The sequence below is a fragment of the Littorina saxatilis genome, linkage group LG14, assembly GCF_037325665.1.
Source record: "Littorina saxatilis isolate snail1 linkage group LG14, US_GU_Lsax_2.0, whole genome shotgun sequence".
Taxonomy (NCBI): Eukaryota; Metazoa; Mollusca; class Gastropoda; order Littorinimorpha; family Littorinidae; genus Littorina; species Littorina saxatilis.
In genome coordinates this window covers 9294623-9307022 of record NC_090258.1, presented here as the reverse complement: position 1 = coordinate 9307022, position 12400 = coordinate 9294623, and the positions used below count along the sequence as shown (strand labels likewise).

General features: G+C 41.3%; 1 protein-coding gene across 1 annotated transcript in view; it reads left to right on the top strand.

Annotated features, from left to right (window-relative positions):
- Window positions 1-12400, top strand: part of LOC138947059 (homeobox protein php-3-like) — a 113925-nt gene that overhangs the window by 38804 nt on the left and 62721 nt on the right. Inside the window, exon 2 of the mRNA XM_070318480.1 lies at window positions 8788-8857. The gene's annotated coding sequence lies outside the window, so the exon portion shown is untranslated. The remainder of the gene's footprint in view (window positions 1-8787; window positions 8858-12400) is intronic.

Sequence of the window (12400 nt, the reverse complement as noted above, 5' to 3'; positions counted from 1 at the left end):
TCTAAATTACCTTAGTTCGAAAAATCAAGTGAAATTGCGTCACTCGCGTTACGTCAAATGTATCTTTACGTCATTTCCCATCCGTCTTGAGTCGGTTCTAAATCTGTCGCTCTCTATTCAACAAGAAAAAGAGAAGCAACCGAAACGCATGTTGAACATGGTTTATCTTGTGAGATTGTTGTGTGTCAAACGCATTTGATCTGTGAATATTCATCACGTCAGGAGTATTACTCTGATTGGCTGACCCAGGTCACGAGAATTCTTTGACTGACAGGCATAATCAGGTAGGAGCGCTCAAGTTCCCATTGCGGCTGTTCTGTCTAATTCGCGGGGTCGCTTCGAAATTTGTTTTGGTCGAATTAAACGGTAATAAAACCGTTATTTCTAATATGCTGACTGTTAGCAAATGATAACAGTCATGTCTCACAAACGATATCAGCATTTGCTAACAGTCAGCATATTAGAAATAACTCATAATATCTTTGACTATATATAGAAGAACTGCATGTGCTGGAGAGTATTGTTTAATTGAATTATGAGCGAGAGAGAGAGAGAGAGAGAGAGAGAGAGAGAGAGAGAGAGAGAGAGAGAGAGAGAGAGAGAGAGAGAGAGAGGAGAGAGAGAGAGAGAGAGAGAGAGAGGGGGGGGGGGGGGCGTGGAGGAACAGACCCAGTCTTTGGCCATTTTTAGAAATTCCTTTCAAGTGTTCATATTTGACTTTAGGATCAATCTTAAAGTGCGTATGCGGGCGGGGATGTAGCTCAGTCGGTAGCGCGCTGGAATTGTATCCAGTTGGCCGCTGTCAGCGTGAGTTCGTCCCCACGTTCGGCGAGAGATTTATTTCTCAGAGTCAACTTTGTGTGCAGACTCTCCTCGGTGTCCGAACACCCCCGTGTGTACACGCAAGCACAAGACCAAGTGCGCACGAAAAAGATCCTGTAATCCATGTCAGAGTTCGGTGGGTTATAGAAACACGAAAATACCCAGCATGCTTTCTCCGAAAACGGCGTATGGCTGCCTAAATGGCGGGGTAAAAACTGAACGGTCATACACGTAAAATTCCACTCGTACAAAAAACACGAGTGTACGTGGGAGTTTCAGCCCACGAACGCAGAAGAAGAAGAAGAAAGTGCGTATGCAGATACAATAATCAAATGTTGATATATTTTTAATAATTGATACTTTATAATACAAACCTTTGCATTTGTGAAATAAAATATAAAGACAATTTACAGAAAAAAAACCGGCTCATGGTGGTTCTTGAATTTTCGATGAAGACATTGGGTTTTTTCCCCACAAAACTGGGAAACATCTTTTGACTTTCGAAATAAAGACGGTAAACTTCAAAACAAATTCTATGTTTAAAAAACCCAATCGGCAGTCTCAGTTTCTGTGTTTCTTTGAAAGTCTAACAAGATTGTTGTTTAGTTGAAGACGTGATGTGTCATTTATGCAGAGATGTGAGGGACAGTATTCAACACTGTTTATGGTCTTGTCAGTATATACAGTCATTTTGGAATGATCTGTTAAATTATGTTAAAAATGAATGTCACAATGTTGAGAACATTTCCTTTAATGAAAAGTTTATTTTGTTTGATATTGATATAATATTAAAAGTAGTACAGTATTTGATTTTATAATATTAAATGCCATCAATTTTTTTTATTTACAAGTGTAAGTATGCAAAAGTTGCTCCTACACTGGTTGCATTTAAAAGAGATTCGAGAAAAATATATTTGGTAGAAGAATATTTAAGTAAAATTAATGTTAAGTGTAATACATTAAAATTTGTTCTGGAGTGGTACCCATTTAAACCTCTGATATTGTTAAATCATTGATTTTAGTTTTGTCTTTGTTTTTGTTGTTGTTGTTGTTGAACAAGATAAGGATATTCTATAATTATGTTGATCGTTATAATTTTTCTTTAAAATCCAGATTATTAAATATGGAGAGAACAGGATTTTGTTGCTATGAGTAGTTCTATAAAATAATTAAATAGAAAGACAAGAAAGGAAACAAGGATTATGTTTATATAATTTAAAAATGTGTTGAATTTGGGCTATGTAATTGTACGTTTTATTGTGCCTTCCTGGTTTTTTTCTTCTTTTTTTCTTTTATGTTTGAAGATGCATATAGCATAGTCTTGTATGTCTGATGGTATTTGATGCTGATGTCTGATGTTGTTGTCAAGTCATATATGTACCAACAAGAAATAAAACCATATTAAAAAAAGAGAAAAAAAAGATTGTTGTTTATGTGTTTCGTGTGTATTAGTGCGATTTCGTTATCACTTTTGAGGACTTTTTATTTGCAATTCTGTTTAGTACAAGAACAAAAAAGTCGAGATATACAGTGACAAACTGGCTATTCGAAACAGCGCGCATAACCTTTTTTGTGTGATAACCTAATTGTTTTGTTTAACTCGGGGTTTTTTCATTGTCGATTGTGTTCTGTCGGGGGTCAGCAAGTCTATGATTCATAATTTGAAAATATGACTCCCGCAGTTAAATTTATGCAGAGGAATTCAACAACGATTATAGGCTGTTTCGTTATTGAGTTATTTGAAACAATATTTTGCATTATGTACATGGTATCAATAAATCGTATACGTGCATGGGCGAAACAGTTTTTATTTTTTTCGTGTAACGAACATAATATTCTACATTAATTTAAACAAAAAAAGTCACAGAATCGTCGCTTCGGTAATGTGTCTTTTTTTTCTCCCATATTGTCATTGAAAAAGATAAAAAGCTAAGTATATAGATTGCTAAAATCACTGTCAACTATAGTGGGAACCAAGAGTTTTACCCCTTAGAAAGAGAATCCACCAAATTCCAAACAGCAACGGGTTTTCCCTGGTTGATCTAACAGTGTGTATCAAACATTCCTAGCATAATTCACATACTTTACAAGAGACGGAGGGAAAACACAAGTTTGAGATTCTTTCTGACAAGAGTCACCGTATACGTTCATTACCCAGTTGGCGAACCTCGTAAAACAAAGCCATAAACTTCCCTCTCAACTAGGGGAGGCCAGATTATGTTACGATTCCTTCGGTGATTTGTATGGGAAAGTATTCACAAACGATGTTTGTCTTTGTTTTCTTTCTCTATTCTGTTATGTTCTGCTTTTGTTCTTCCCACAATTGTTGCCTCCCCTTTATGTGAAAACATCGACTGGGTTCTTGGTTTGTTTGTTTGCTTGTTTGTTTGATAACTTTCTTGTTTCTTTGTACTTTATTTATGTGTGTGTGTGTGTGTGTGTGTGTGTGTGTGTGTGTGTGTGTGTGTGTGTGTGTGTGTGTGTGTGTGTGTGTGTGTGTGTGTGTGTGTGTGTGTGTGTGTGTGTGTGTGTAATATATTCAAAATGCTTTCTTCGTTTTTTTCTTTGTTTCTTTATTGGTTGGTTTATTTCAACAATGGAACGTAACTGGAACGTTTATTATTGACAAAACAAAACGTTACAGTTACCAGTACGTCGACCCAAAGGCCTTTGAAATAGACAGACAGGCGGACACTTGTGAAACAGATAATGAACTTATTTCAAGATCTTGTGGCTCACTTGGAAAATGCCGGCGAGGTAATACAAGTTGACAGTCTGTCTGTTTTTGGATTTTTGTTTGATTCATTCATTCTTTGACTCACCCGCAAGGGCGTTCTCTCGTTCCTCTTCTCCTCCTCATTTCTTTCTTCACCAAAACCACTCTCTATCCCTGTCAGCCCGGACGCAACAAGAACTTCAAAAGAGAACCGATTACAGACAAATATGTCATTGTATCCATAAACATCTTCTCTCTCTCTCTCTCTCTCTCTCTCTCTCTCTCTCTCTCTCTCTCTCTCTCTCTCTTTTTCTCACTCTCTCTCTCAATCTCTCTCTCTATCTCTCTATCACCACCTCTCTCTGTCTCTGTGTGTGTCTCTCTCTCTAACCCCCCCCCCCCTCCCCCCGCCGCACTCAGTCCTTCCACTCCTTCAAATAAACGCGATACATCCAAGTCAAAGTCAAGTCAAACAGTTTATTTACCAAATGCAAAGCACAGGATTTTGTTATGGTGTATGCATCCAAACTTCACACTCCTTCCACACGCATATTATATCATAATAAATATGTACAGATAAAGTGTTCAATTTCACTGGGCCTATTTACATGTGTACACCAACCAGACAGTTCAAAACATCGCACGCAACTTGAGCCAACAATTAAGACATTAACTGTAAAAGTTGACACAAACGCAAAATAACAAGATCAAGAACAACAATGACACAAACAACTTCATAATTCAACCACTCACAAACAAAGATGCCATGTTATCCATACAAGTCTCTGCTATTTACCTTCATTCGTGCCCTCCCTCCCTTTCCTTCTGTCTTCACCACATAACCTCTCTCTATCCCTGCGATCCCCAGCACAATTACTTCAAAAGGGAATTACCAATTACAGACAAAGATGTCATTTTATCGAAAAACATGATGTCATTTTATCGAAAAACATCTTCTCCCTTTCCCTCCCTTTCTCGCTCTCTTTCTCTCTCCATCTCTCTCAAATAATGTGTCTTGTCTTGTCTTGTCTTGTCTCTCTCTCTCTCTCTCTCACTCCCCCCCCTCCCCCCGCTCTCGCTGTCTCCCTTCTCTCCTCTCCACCCCTCCCGTACCATCTTTCCTCCTCTGTGTTTTCTTCCTCTCACTCAAAACCACCCGCTCCTTCCAATAAACCCGATACATCCCAATCGCCCCACAATTCGAGCCAACAAGGCACCAGATTAAACGGGTGGGTGAGCCCCAGACCCCCGGGTGGATTCGCCCCAGGCCCGAGACAGGTGGATAAAGGGGTGGCTGGAGGGACTAAACCTGGCGGAAAAATTAAGATGGTTTAGCTTTGCCCCGGGTACCTCCCACCCGGCTCCTCCCGCAGAGATGAAAGAGGAGGGAACCGATGGAGAGAGCGAGGAGGAACGGCTAAATGGAAAGCGATACGCGTATCGAAGAAAGCGAGAAGACGCGAAACGGGTAGGGGGTACTGCCACCCTGCTATCTTCTGGAGTGCGCGATGCGGATGTGTGATGTTCAGAAGAGTAGTAACGTTCGGAGGGTCTTTTCAAGACTTGCACTATGTCCTGGGTATAACATTGCGCGAAGTTTTACTATGGACATTCTATCTGTTAACTCTCTAGTTTCCTAGGCGAATGTTCTTGTTCTGGGTTATTGTTCTTGTTCTTTTTCCTGTCTTGGCATTGTTTCGATAACAGAGACAATTTGTATGGAATTTGTGTGTTTTGATTTTCGTATTAAGCTTTTCTTGGTGTCCCTTTTTTAATCGCCTTTAACTCTCTCATTTATCTTGTTCTCCCCATTCGTACAATGAGAATACAACTCGAGACTTAATTTGTACTCTTTCTACGGCTTAGAATGAACGGCAGGGTTTTGATCGGTGAATGTGTCAATCTTCTTTGTCTGTATCCTGTTTTGGGACACGTTTGATTATGCAAAAAGCAAGGGAAAACAGAAAGAAAGAAAGAGAAACGTAGAATGTACACAAAATGCACTATTTGTTTTTTTTTTCTCCGTCTTCATCTGTTTCTCGTCCTTTCATCTTCTAGCGTTCGTGAATCGTGCGCACAGCATGACTCTCAACTCACGTTCAAATACAAACACGACAAAAGCTATCTCAGTTGGTTTCCGTCAGTCTTTGTTGAAGTTACACCATCAAAACACCCTATTTGTATTCCTCCACCCCTGCATGTCCCCTTCCTTCCGTCCCATAGACCATATACCTTCTACACACATTCAAATGTAATTGTACGCACCACTAAACGTATATTACAGTTTATTTTCCGTAAGTCTTTTTTTTTAAATGTGCACCTTCAAAACACCCTCCCTTTATTCCTCCATCCCTTCATGCCCCCTTCCTTCCGTCCCACCCTACCTCTTACCCACATTCAAATGTAAGCACCACTCAAAATATCACAGTTTGTTTTCCGTCAGTCTTTGTTGAAATGACACCATCAAAACACCCTCTCTTTGTTCCTCCACCCCTGCATGCATTCATCCTTCCGTCCCATTGACCGTACCTTTTATCCACATTAAAATCACAGTTTGTTTTCCGTAAATCTTTGTAAAAGCCACACCTTCAAAACACTTTCCATCCATAGGACCATACCCCCCGCGGGTTAGGGGGAGTCCCATATTGGTTGGGACGAGAAAGAATTTACCCGATGCTACCCAGCATGTCGTAAGAGGCGACTAACGGATTCTGTTTCTCCTTTTACCCTTGTTAAGTGTTTCTTGTATAGAATATAGTCCATTTTTGTAAAGATTTTAGTCAAGCAGTATGTAAGAAATGTTAAGTCCTTTGTACTGGAAACTTGCATTCTCCCAGTAAGGTAATATATTGTACTACGTTGCAAGCCCCTGGATCAAATTTTTGATTAGTGCTTTTGTGAACAAGAAACAATTGACAAGTGGCTCTATCCCATCTCCCCCCTTTCCCCGTCGCGATATAACCTTCGTGGTTGAAAACGACGTTAAACACCAAATAAAGAAAGAAAGAAAGAAAAGAAACCTTCAAAACACTTTCCATCCATAGCACCATACCTCCGTACATCTCTTGCCCCTCCCGCCTCCCTTCCCCCCGCCGCGCCCTACCCTTTGCGGATAACGGTATACCCCCCTCGTTGCTAAATTGCAGCAGACGGTCCGACAGCCGGACGCTTGAACAAGGCGGCGGACAGCAGGATTTGTTTGAAGGGCTGTAAACATCTTTACCTACCCTCCTGACCCCCCTCCCACGCCTACCTGGTTGAATCGCTGACCCCTCCCCTCTCATTTGGGTGTAAATGGAACAAACGCTGTGTGTTGTAAGTGTTTTATTGCCCTTCCTTGGCCACCGAGATAACGGCTTCGCTTGGACAAGATTGGAGGAGGGGAGGACGGACGACGACCTGAGATCTTGTGTAGCATCATCATTCTGTCCTCTCCCTCTTCATCCCGCTACCTGTGTTTACCTGAGTGGCGGCGTACCTTTGTTTTCTTTGGCGTCAAAGACGCCGCCGGGTCGTTAGCACTGTGATGCGAAGGTTAAGTGCTGTGAAGATGTTGATTCTTGAAAGAGATGTCCACGTTGTATCCTTTGCTCTTCGTGTCCGAAGTGGCAGTTTTCCTGTCGTGGACAGATCGATATGGATGTAAGGTTAGGCGGTCAATGAGATAGATAACAAGAGTTTTACAACCTGCTGTTGCATGGGCAGTGGTGTGAAGGTGATTGAGACCGTGATACTGTCTAACTGTTATTAGTCTTGGCTGGCTGGCGTGCCTGTTAGTAAGCAAAAAGGGCTTATGTAGTGTTAACGGAAGCTGGAAAGTACTGCGAAATAAAGAGATAGAACTCGGAAAGAACATTAGTTTTCAAAAGAAAGCAAGCAAGGGAGGGTATAGGTAGCTAACGGCTAGCTCATAATCCGTCTATTTTCTTCTTCTTCTTCTTCTTCTCCATTTCTGTCTTTATTTTTGTCTAGTTTTTTTCTGTCTTCTTTATTTCGTTCTTTATATGTTTTGTTTTTTGTTTGCATTCTTCCTTGTCCTCTTGTTGGCATCGCTCTATGTGTCTGTGTGTGTTTTATTTTATTTGTAAATGTTTCTTTCTTTCTTTCTTTCTTTCTTTTTTATATTTAGTCAAGTTTTTTCTTCTTGCTTTCTTCCTTGGTTTCTTGCTCTCCCTCTTTCTTTCTTTCTTTCTTTCTTTCTTTCCGGATCCGAACTCATCGATAAACAACAAGCATCACTGACCACCCTAACACACAACCAACTCACCACTTTTAAGGATATATTTCACTCTCGCCCAAGCCGATAACCAACAAGCTCAGAACAACCTGCAATTTTCCACCAATTTGCTCTTCCCAGGTATCACTTTTAGCGGCAATGGCCGAGAGTATCTTCTTTCATAGACAGGGGTAGTATAAAACGAACATCCTTGCAGGGGGTGTAAGCTACGGTCTCTCATTATCTCATTACCGCTGTGTCATCAATTGCTTGTTGCTCTTAGTTCTCAAAACATTGCTCTGCACGTGCGCGCACGCTGAATCTTGCCTTTGTATCCCAGTGGACAAGACGAGACAAGAGTTTTATGATGATGCTGTGTGTATATTTACGTCTGTTTTACAGTGTTGCGAATTATCAATTAAGATCAGGTTTTGATGGATCTCTGTCTGTCTGTTTCCATGCATGTCTGTCTCTCTGCCTGTCTGTATGTGTCTGTGTGTATGTCTGTATGTCTGTCTGTCTGTGTATATGTCTGTGTGTCTGTCTGTGTGTGTGCCTGTGCGTGTGTGTGTCTGTCTGTCTGTCGCCTTAGTGACGACCATTATCTTTCCCTTCTCTCCCCCTCCCCCCCCCCTACCTTGGCCCTTCTCTCCCCCTCCCCCCCCCCTACCTTGGCCCTTCTCTCCCCCCCCCTACCTTGGCCCTTCTCTCCCCCTCCCCCCCCCCTACCTTGGCCCTTCTCTCCCCCTCCCCCCCCCCCCCCTACCTTGGCCCTTCTCTCCCCCTCCCCCCCCCCTACCTTGGCCCTTCTCTCCCCCTCCCCCCCCCCTACCTTGGCCCTTCTCTCCCCCTCCCCCCCCCCTACCTTGGCCCTTCTCTCTCATCCCGGGCGTTGTTTTTTGAATTTATTTATGTTATCCTAACATATGATATGTTTTATATCGATCAGTATTTACCGTAAATGTCAGCAACAAATTCGTAAATAAAGATACTGAGACATTTACTTAACTTGTTTTACCCTGATCTGTTTCAGAACTTACATGGAATCTTGAATCAGGATGTAAGAGTGCCAACATTCAGCTTTCGCTTCTGCTTCAACTGTGGTAAGTCTTGTGTTGTCTTTGTGCCATGTTTTGAAGCAAGATGCTGCCACACATACCAAAGCGAGAATAATATTGCCGTTTGCTTTGCCTGTGCAATCGAAACATTGTTATAAAGTTGAAAAAACGAAGTGCACTAAACAATAATGATAGCAATGATACACGTTTCAATATTGCGTTCGTCGATGAAGTGACGGTCTCAGGGCTCTTTAAAGCAGTTGAAAATATACACTGTACATTAACACTGAACATTTTACACTGTACATTAACACTGAACATTTTACACTCGCACGATGAAATGTGTGAAGCAAACAATAAAACACATACAAAAATACAAAAAACCAACAACAACCCAGATCTGAGAAACACTTTAGCTTTCACTAATACTGTTGTTGTACATGTAATCATTATGCAGTTAGAGCGCTCGCGTGCCTTTGTTTCGCAGCGGTAAATCTCATTTAGTTTAAGATCCTTACACAAACAAACCCACCCATACAACCACAAAACCAAACATATAAACCCAGAAAAAAACGAAACGCAAAACCTATACCGCCTTGGTGCACCACTCATGAACTGGCGTGATCAGTCAACCGCCAAGTCCTCCTTCTTCCTATAATTAGCTTGTGTCATGCCTGAGGGCGTTTCCTCATAAATATTGAGGTTACTTCCCTTTCACCGGTTATAATACGAAATATATACTTACTATCTGAGATAATGTATTTCGTCGTTGTTTTTTGCATATATTTAAGTGTCGTGTGTGTTAGCGTTCGATGCAGAGGTCTTCTGTGCGCAAAGCTCTGGCGTGTTGGATCCGCTTACCAAAGCTGTAGAATGACGCTCTTATACGGTTTCGCTCAGGAATCGAGTTTGCGGGAAATACAATTTAATTCCGTTTCAGCAAAATGAAAATAAACGTTGTGTCTTTAAACAAAGTGCGCGTCCCTGCGTCCTATACACACTAGAAGCCGAAAACACGTACTACATGTATACATTCATGGAGGGAGTCCCGGGACGCACTAAACTTTAAAAAAAAAAAAACGGGTTCTGGGACGCACTAAATTTCCTTTATCGTTCGCACCGAAGATACTTTTTCAGACTGCAATCGTCAGCTGTTGTACACAGTACATTATGCGTGACCGCAATGTTTTATAAGTACACCGGGACTTTTGGCTTAAACAATGTTTATTCATATTTTACATGTTCATAAACCACCGGGACTTGTTGGCTTTTGGACCCTTGGGACCCTCTAAAAATTGAAAGTGGAGGTCCCGGGACTCTCTTGGAGAGACGTCCGTGGGGAGCCCTGAGAGGTATCATCTTTCTCGCTTTTAAGAAATCATGTACATTACCCACCGACCTGTCCAGGCTGTCATGTATTACAAGAGCGGGTGATGGTTTGGAACATCTAAGATTGTGTCCTGGAACATTTTACACATTGTAAGATAATTTGTTTTACACTGGGCATTATTGACGGCACCGGGTTGTGACCCGTGTTGTACTGAGAACTTCTTGTGAAGGTTTTATTTTCTCTTTACCTTTGGTCTGCGTCCGGTGGAATTGTATTAAGAACTATCCGACTATACGTTTGGAGTTCGCAGATTTCTGTTTGTCTTGCAAGAAGGCTGCGTCGTTCTTCTGACGACAAAGTGAGAAACATTGGCTGAGTGTTGTTGTTTTTTCTTTCTCTTTTTTTCTTCGCTTTTTCTCGTGGTACCGTCTACGTTCGGATACTCGTGGCAACTCCTCTATAGTCTCTCTTGATAAGCAGTTTATATGTTGCCTTTTGACACTAGATAACGGTGCTTTTTGGCTGTATTTTTTTTTTACAGAACAGAAGCAAATATATGTATACGTGTATCTGTCCTTACTATCGCACATACACTTCTTCCAGAATGGTCGTACTTGTACAATGCCAGATTTATCAATCTTCAAATCGTTGAGAGCTAGACTACTGCTGTTTGCTACCAAAGACCAAATTAATCGTCTAGTACAAGCCGGCTCTTCTTCTTACTCTTCGTTCATGGGCTGAAACTCCCACGTTCACTAATGCTTTGGCACGAGTGGATGTGTACGTGTATGACCGTTTTTACCCCGCATACGCCGATTTCGGGGGGAGACAAGCCGGCTTAATGGGATTCGTTTTTCTTGCCATGGTTTTTAACCAGCAGTTGACATGTTCTGCCGATTCAGTACTTCGTCTATGACTGCCTTACCCGTACAACTGAAAACAAATCTAAAATGTATTTACAAATCGATGCCAGACTACTCCTGTTTGCTAACCGAGACCAATTTTCTTCTAGGTTTCCGTGACCTTAGCTCAAGACGCCATTGTGTGTGTGTGTGTGTGTGTGTGTGTGTGTGTGTGTGTGTGTGTGTGTGTGTGTCATTTTTCCTTTCGCGAGCAGTCGATAGTAAAACTCTCGCCTCGGATTCCCTCGCCTCCCATGCTACCGTGGCTTTATGGTTGCCTTTATGACTGTCTTATGTCCTGTCAAAATGGCTGACCAGGCTCACTGTGGTCTGCTGTAATAACGTATAGTTGTATATATACACACTACACTGTCCAAGCCACGAGTACATGTGTACCTTTTTGCATCGTATTTATAATCATATAGCGGTAGCGTGCTTATCCAGTTTCACTACCTAATGGTAGTTTTACGAAACTTTAGCTCAACAAATGGTTAGACTAAACTATGTTCCTGTAACACAGGCTCACTTTGGTCTGCTGTAGTAACGTTTAGTTGTAGACACACTGTCCAAGCCACGAGTGCATGGACCTGTTTGCACCGTATACTCATTCGTATAGCGATAACGTGCTGATCCAGTTTCACTTCATAATGGTAGCTTTACAAAACTTTAGCTCAGAAAAAGTTAGAATAAAACACATAAAAATAAAATGGTAGGTAATTGGCAGTCTATCTGTTTTTGGATTTCATAAATAGTTAGTCTAAACTCTGTTCCTGAAGACCAAACTTAGCAGGTGGAGGACCTGTATTACTTGGTGACATTTTTTTGTAAATAAGAAACCACATAGACGAAAAAAATAACTGAGATCCGCGGTTGTGTTGTGCTCAAAATAAATTCCATTGGATTTCATCACTTGTCAAAAAAGAAACAAATACAGAAGAACAAAAAAGAATAACGGCTAAAACCAAACTACACAGATTGTAATCTGTTTGAATCGAGAAACAAGGGCATTGTACAATTTGTTTTATACAATAAGGCCTTGTGTGAAACGTTCTCGTTTAACAGCTGATTTCTGTAATAATTATTGAATCGTAGAAGAGGGGTTTTGTGGGACTTTTTTAACTGCTGAGAAGCTGCCCACGTTTGCAGTCGAACCGTCTTGACGTTTTATGTCACACCAAGCTGGTTCTAGTTTTCTTTTTTCTTTGAAGCCAGCGGTTCGCAGACTTAGCAAGATTCTTGCAGTCCAAGCCTTTTGGCTCTTCCTATTACAGAACACGCTTTGACTTTCAGAAGAAGAACACAAAAACAATTTCAACCCTCAAAGCCTGTCCACCTCCCTTAAACCTGACATCAAAC